This window comes from Rhinoraja longicauda, chromosome 3 (assembly GCF_053455715.1).
Source record: "Rhinoraja longicauda isolate Sanriku21f chromosome 3, sRhiLon1.1, whole genome shotgun sequence".
NCBI classification, from domain to species: domain Eukaryota; kingdom Metazoa; phylum Chordata; class Chondrichthyes; order Rajiformes; family Arhynchobatidae; genus Rhinoraja; species Rhinoraja longicauda.
The window spans coordinates 86729028-86737123 of NC_135955.1; positions in this window are offsets into that span (position 1 = coordinate 86729028).

Sequence of the window (8096 nt, forward strand, 5' to 3'; positions counted from 1 at the left end):
TTTCCCAGCAGGAAACACCATACAGTGAATGGAAGCAACATTCCTTGCTAGTTTATCTCACCATTACTCTTTACTTCCAAATCTCACCATTACTCTTTGCTTGATCCGCCGAGTTCCTTTAGCAGTTTGTTTATTTACAGTAAAAAAACAGAGATCTTTACTCTTAAACCAGTTGTACTTTTGGCTTGTGTAGGAAGGAACAGCAGATGCTGGTTTAAACCGAAGATTGACCCAAAATGCTGGAGTAACTCGGCAGGACATGCAACACCTCTGGATAGAAGGAATGGGTAACGTTTCGGGTCATTAATTTCCATTGGAGATTTGAACCAAAAGTGGTGAAATGAATTCCTTGTTTATAAAACGATCCATGGTTTAGTGTAGTTTGCTTTAGAGATACAGTGTGGAAACAGCCCTTTGGCCCACCGAGTCCGTGCCCAGCAATGATCACCAATAAACTAGTATAAGAAAATAACTGCAGATGCTGGTACAAATCGAAGGTATTTATTCACAAAATGCTGGAGTAACTCAGCAGGTCAGGCAGCATCTCAGGAGAGAAGGAATGGGTGACGTTTCGGGTTGAGACCCTTCCTCACGTCTTGGGAGTGTGGGAGGAAACCGGGGTCCACGGAGTAAACCAACGCGGTCACGGGGAGAACGTACAAACTCTGTACAGACAGCACCTGTAATCAGGATCGAACCCGGGTTTCTGGTGCTGTAAGGAAGGAATTCTACCACTGCGCCAACTGTGGTGTTAAACCTCCACACAATTTGGAATGGAATAGAATGGAAACTTCCTGGCCTGGTCCCCATTGTCCCTTGTTCTTCCCCCTCCCTCCCCATTGTCTTTACCTTCTTCATTTTAAACCCTAACCTGTGCCATTCCAATCTGCAATTCTGGCTTCCGTCCCATCCATCTTAATTGGCATAGTCGTTACCACTCTCAGCTCCAACCTTACAATTTTCAGTTACTTCTGTTATTTTTAACAACTTCCTCAGAACCTGTACTGTAATTGTAGCCATATCAATCTTTGTTATAAAATATTCATATGTTTCTCCTTCTGCGTGCCTTACAGTGACACTTGATATAATGGTACAATGTTGTTGACAATTCTGTCGATAACGTTGGCCTCAATCTTTTATTTCATGTAAATAGACTATTAGACAGCAGCAAAGCAAATTCTCATGGTTTCATGATTTTTCCATACTAGCTTTGATTAAGGTGCCTTCGGTAAATGTTTGCAATTCTTTAAGTGTTTATAAAAAAATGCACATTAAAGCCCAGAATAACCTAGTTCACTGATGGTGACACAGATTCTGAAAATATGGAAGATCTCGTTGCTAATATCCTCAGGCTTTGATTTCTGAAAGTGCTGATTTAAACCAATGTTCAGGAACAATGTGTATCAATGGCCTTCCAAGGTCTTATCTAAACTACCATTCCTTAGAGGTGAGTTTCTGGCAAGCTTTTCAAACAGAAGGAACATGATTGAGTTTAACTCTGTTCTTAAACTTCTAGTAATGGCCACTGATTAGGAATCAAAACAGAAGCAAGAACCTGGGCACATTGACCCTCCATTGTGGAAGGAAAACACTTGGCATCTATCTGCTCCCTCTCTAGAGTAGAATGTTTTAAGTTAGGAATGTAGAAACAAGGTTTACTTTTCTGGGTGAATGAGGAGAAAAATCAGTCAGGCTTTTCCTCTCAATTATGGGAGTCTCCTTCAACATGACCGAATTAGACATAATCTTAAATCTTAAGGTTCCATTGTTTAAACAATTAATTTACACTTATTTGTATATTTAACACTTGTGGCTTCATTTCCCTTCAATAGAGTAAAGAGATTGAAGCATCTATGTACTAAAACTCTTGTTTGTTTGTTCCTGAACTACAGTCAAAACGGTACACGATAGCTTGACAATGGCGGCACGGTGGCGCAGCGGTAGAGTTGCTGCCTTACAGCGAATGCAGCGCCGGAGACTCAGGTTCGATCCTGACTACGGGCGCCGTCTGTAAGGAGTTTGTACGTTCTCCCCGTGACCTGCGTGGGTTTTCTCCGAGATCTTCGGTTTCCTCCCACACTCCAAAGACGTACAGGTATGTAGGTTAATTGGCTGGGTAAATGTAAAAATTGTCCCTAGTGTGTGTAGGATAGTGTTAATGTGCGGGGATCACTGGGCGGTGCGGACTTGGTGGGCCGAAAAGGCCTGTTTCCGCGCTGTATCTGAAATATGAAAATTTAGGCCCACCTTATTCACTGTCGTCCGTTTGGTGCTAATGGAAGAAGTTTCGTTGAAATCGGTGTTATATTTTTTGTTATTCACATTTTAACGTTTAAATCTATCTCCTTAGAGAGGGAGGGGGGTGGAGGTGTGGCGGTCCCTGGGGATCAGGCCACTCCTTGGGTCAGCCCCCTCGTCACGTGACGGACAGGCGCAAGGGGTTAAAAGCCAGCCCGTTGGGAGGCATGGCTCATCCCTAGGTGGACTACGTTGTGAGCAGGAGCTCACAGCCTAATAAAGACCCTTATCTAAAACTGCCTGGCGTCTTGCCTTTTCTCTGGCCTCCGCCAGGCCACTACACTGGTGACCTCGACATTCATCACGCGTCGTGATGTCTCGCAGTAATGCGCAACCCGGTCCTGCCGGCCAAGGAGGATGCCCCAACCGCCCTGACCATGGACGCTTCTGAGGTGGCGGTCGGTGCGGTGCTGGAGCAGTACATCGACGGGTGTTGGCGGCCACTCGCCTTCTTTAGCAGGCACCTCAGCGGGGCCCAACGGCGTTACAGCGCGTTCGACCGGGAGCTCCTCGCCCTCTACCTCGCCGTACGCCACTTTCGGTACTTCCTGGAGGGGAGACCCTTCACCGCATTTACAGACCACAAGCCGCTCACCTTTGCGTTCGCCAAGGTTTCGGATCCGTGGTCTGCGCGGCAACAAAGGCAATTGGCGTACGTGTCTGAGTTCATCCCACCGGCGCAGGGTCGAGTGGAGCAGCCTTCGGACGCCCTGCAACGTCTTCGGCAGACGGTGGGCAGGCTGGCACCTGTGTCCACGTCACGTCATGGGACCTTCCATCCGCACGTCCCTGCCGCTCTGGAGGACTGCCAGTTTGTGTTCCTGCGCAGGGACGCGCACCGATTACCTCTCCAGCCGCCGTACGAGGGCCCCTTCCGGGTCCTGCAACACGGCTCGGCCACATTTGTTCTGGACATGGGGGGTCGCAGCGAGACTGTTTCGGTCGCACGGCTGAAGCCGGCACACGTGGACATTGATCGGCCGGTACCGGTTGCGCAGCCCCGCCCGCGCGGTCGCCCCCCGTCCACGTTACCCCCGCCAGTGTCTGCTACGACCCCTCCACCTGTCGGTCAGTCGCCGGTCCCTGCGCCGGTCATGGTGCGCACCCGGGCTGGTCGCCTCGTGCGCCCTCCTGTCCGTTTTGTACCTCCGGTTCTTGGGGGGGGGGGTCCTGTGGCGGTCCCTGGGGATCAGGCCACTCCTTGGGTCAGCCCCCTCGTCACGTGACGGACAGGCGTAAGGGGTTAAAAGCCAGCCCGTTGGGAGGCGTGGCTCATCCCTAGGTGGACTACGTTGTGAGCAGGAGCTCACAGCCTAATAAAGACCTTTATCTAAAACTGCCTGGCGGTCTTGCCTTTTCTCTGGCCAGGCCACTACAGAGGAAGGATAAGGGGGGTTGAGGGGGATAGAGTAGGCCTAGGAGAAAAGCGGGAAGGGGGGTGGGGGAGGGGAGGGGGAAGGGGGAGGGTGGGGAGGCAGGGGAGCGGGGGAGGGGAGGAGGAGAGGGTGCTGCACCAATGCAGGAGAGGTTTGGGTCCAAAGGGTCCACTTAGTCTAGTATGTTATAAAGGGGCCTTAAATATAAAAACTACACATAAATATTAAAACATAATTTATTTACTTTTTCAGTTTCAAATGTCAAAAGTAACTAAACTACAATTTGAAAGTCACATTTTCTAGATTTAGCAAGAGCAAATTTGTTGTTGATATTGGAAATGTCTATTTCACGCTGAAGTTCATGTTCAATGTTCATTAGAGTGAGATTGTTCAATCTGTTTTGACCCATGGTGCTCCTTAGTTCATTTTTTATCCTTTTCAGTTTTGAAAATGAGCGTTCTCCACTGCAGTTGGTAACCATGAGTGACAAATAGATGCGCAAGGCATTTTCTACATTTGGAAAACAAGACTCCAAAGAATTGTCAGTTATCAAACAGTACAACTATAACTCCACAAGGTCTTGTTCGGCACCGATATGAGAAGAAAGATCAGCTTTCAAAGGTTCAGTAAACTGCACAAATTCCTCACCAAGACTTTCTTACAGATCTTTCGGATTTGATTTGATAAGATTTGTTGACCTCTTTACAATCTGTAAACGACTGTAACTGATGAAGAAATCCAAATTCACCTTTTGATAAGCTTTCTGGCGTTTTGACAGGGCAGAAAGCAAGCTATCAATAATGGCAAGAAATGTTCGGCTTTTAAACTTCTGAGAAGTCGTTTGAGATTCAACAAGTGGATCAAGAGTGCTGGAACCACTGAAATCATCATACGCGGGATTTCGCTTGTGTTCTCTTTGAGTTTGTTGTTGATAATCTTCACACTCAGTCAGATCCTTGGCTTTTTGCTCAATGTCTGAAAAAGTAGACCGCATAGCTTGAATATGGCCATGCAAGGATTCGTAGAGTGCACAAGCTGTGTTCAAGTCTTGGCCAGAAGATTGCAAAGAAGCACTGGTCATTTGAAAACGCTGTAATACTTGAACCCACAATATGACCATTATTCCTGTTTCCAACTTCATCATGGTTGAAAGTAGTTCACGAACCAGTTGTCCACACTCTGCCTTCTGATCGTTGTTATTTGAAATGTCATCCAAGACTTGTTTTATTGCAGAAAAGCTGTGTCAAAGTGCTTTTGTTGCATCTGCACGAGCTGACCACCTGGTATCTGACATTCTTTTCACAATGGGCGAATGAGCACCACCATCAGATAATGCAGCAGAAAGGAGATCCCACCGATAAGCAGAAAAAAATGTGTACAGGCTTTCTACAAAGTCAAAGAAAATTAATGCTGCTTGACAACATTCAGCAGGACATTTTCCAACCAAATTTAGTGAATGTGCAAAACAGGCAATGTAATCTGCAAACTCATTCGTCAAGTCAAGTCAAGTCAATTTTATTTGTATAGCACATTTAAAAACAACCCACGTTGACCAAAGTGCTGTACATCAGTTCAGGTACTAAGAAAACGAACATACAATGGCACACAAACATAACAGCACATACATAAACAGTTCACAGCACCCCCTCAGAGGGCCTCAAACGCTAGGGAGTAGAAATAGGTTTTGAGCCTGGACTTGAAGGAGTCGATGGAGGGGGCAGTTCTGATGGGGAGAGGGATGTTGTTCCACAGTCTCGGAGCTGCAACCGCAAAAGCGCGGACACCCCTGAGTTTAAGCCTAGACCGCGGGATAGTGAGTAGCCCCAAATCGGCCGACCTGAGGGACCTGGAGATAGAGTGGTGGGTTAGAAGATTTTTTATATGGGGGGGGGGGGGGGGGGGGGCAAGCCCGTTTAGGGCTTTGTATGTGAATAGGAGGAGCTTGAAATTGATTCTGTACCATACTCTTCATTCAGCTCTTTAATTCGTGCTTATAAGCCACTATACTTGCCACTCATGTTGCTGGCATTGTCATAACTTTGACCATGGCAGTCTTTTATATCAATGTCATTTTTCTTAAAGAATTTCAAGTAAACTTTGAGTGAGCTGTTCAGCACTATGACCTTCCATATCCAAAAACTTCACAAATCTTTCAACTGGTCCAGACTGCAAAACATAGCACACAGTCAAAGTCAGCTGGTCCACATTAGATATATCTGGAGAAGAATCCAATGAAACCGAATAATACTTGTATTTCCTCCAACATCCCAAAAACGATGGGGTTTGTACGTTAATTGGCCTCTGTAAATTGCCACTGGTGTGTGGGGAGTGGATGAAAAAATGGGATAGTGTGAGTGGGTGATCGATGGGCACCATGGACTTGGTGGGCAGAGAGCCTGTTTCAATGCTGTATCTCTAAAACTAAGTCACCCAAATTCCTACAGCATTGGGACATTGACCACCCTGCGTCTTTGGACATGCTGACCCTCCAATGACTCATCACTGCCATCTAGTGGAGTTTAGTAGAGACGTCGAATTACAGCATGGAAACAAGACCCTCGGCCCACTGAACCCATAAAGGACAGCATAAGACAGAGGTCCTATGCGCTTCTGATGAAGACGAGTGACCGAGATCCCATGGGTTGAGGGAGGCAAAGGTCATTGTACCTGCTGAGTAATGATGATGGCTGAGTTAGATGTTTCCACTCCCATGGCTTCAATCCGCCTCAGTCAGCCAGGGAGTCGTGCACTAGAACCCAGCCGGCTTCATCAGAGCACATCAGGCAACAGGCCCTTGAGCCCACCACAGATCCACCATCATTTTTTCAGCAACTAATGGTCCCGCACCTCCTTTAATCTGGACAAATTTACGAGTCAAATTTGGCGCCCTGCGCCTGGGGGTCTGGAACTCTGGCCCGGCTGGGGCCGACAGATCCGTTCCCATAGCTGACTTCCACAGGCGATCAGCAGGCTAGTATTTCGGAGGCCTGGGAGGACTGTTCTGGTACCGTTTGACTTCCCTTGGAGGCCGTGACCTCTGTTGGTCCGGCAAAGGAGATAATCCAGAAAGGCTCTGGAACCAAGGGTGCGGGAATATCGGTGGTGGACCTGTACATCCATGCTAACCATTTTGCCCAACTACAATAATCCTATTTTTAGTGCATTAGTACCATATCCTAATCTCCCTTGCCAATTTAATTATCTATCTAAATGCCTCTTAAATGTTGTGACTCGATCTAATTCCACCACCCGCTCTGGCAGTGTATTCAGATATCGGCCACACTCTGCGACAAAGAAAATTATTACTCAGATCGACTTTTAAACTCCTCTCACCTGAACCATGTGCTCTCTTCAAGCATTTAGCACGGGGCCCTCGAACGTGCGTGACCCGTAGCAAATGCTTCTTTTGCTACTATGTTAATCCGGCACTGAGACAACCAAAATGAAAGGTTACGTTTACATAAAATCAGCCTGAAGGGTCTCGATCCAAAACACCACCTATCCATGTTCTCCAGAGATGCTGCCTGATTCACTGAATTATTCCAGCACTTTGTGACAATTTTTGTAAACAAGCACCTGCAGTTCCTTGTAAACTAATTTCGCACCTGGATTCTTGATATGCTCATCCACAGGTTTAAATGGATGTGGGCCACACACAGACAAATCGGATTATCTTAGATGGGACGTCTTGGCCCACCGGAAATTGGAGGAACAGCACCTCATATTTTGCTTGGGCAGCTTGCAGCCCAGCGGTATGAACATTGACTTCTCCAACTTTAGATAGTTCCTCTGTCCCTCTCTTCTCCCCTCCCCCCCCCCTTCCCAGTTCTCCCTCTATCTTCCTGTCTCCACCTATATCTTTCCTTTGTCCCGCCCCCCTGACATCAGTCTGAAGAAGGGTCTCGACCCGAAACGTCACCCATTCCTTCTCTCCTGAGATGCTGCCTGACCTGCTGAGTTACTCTAGCATTTTGTGAATAAATACCTTCGATTTGTACCAGCATCTGCAGTTATTTTCTTACCCTTGGTTAGCATGGACGTGTTGGGCTGAAGGTGTAAGAAGGAACTGCAGATGCTGAAGACAAGACACAAAAAGCTGGAGTAACTCAGCGGAATAGACTTTTCCTTTTCTCCTGAGATGCTGTCTGACCCGCAGAGTTACTCCAGCTTTTTGTGTCTACCTTTAGTTGAGCTGAAGGGCCTGTTTCAATGCTTTACTACTCTGTAAACAGTACAGATCGGTAACATCTCCTCCTCCCTGACCATCAACATATCTCAGGGCTGCGTGCTTAGCCTCGGCTCTACTCTCTTTATACCAATGCCATCAATAACTTCATTGATGACACCACTGTCGCTGGCTGAATCACTGGTGGTGACAAGTCGGCGTACAGGAGACAGAACATCTGGTGGAGTGGTGTCGCA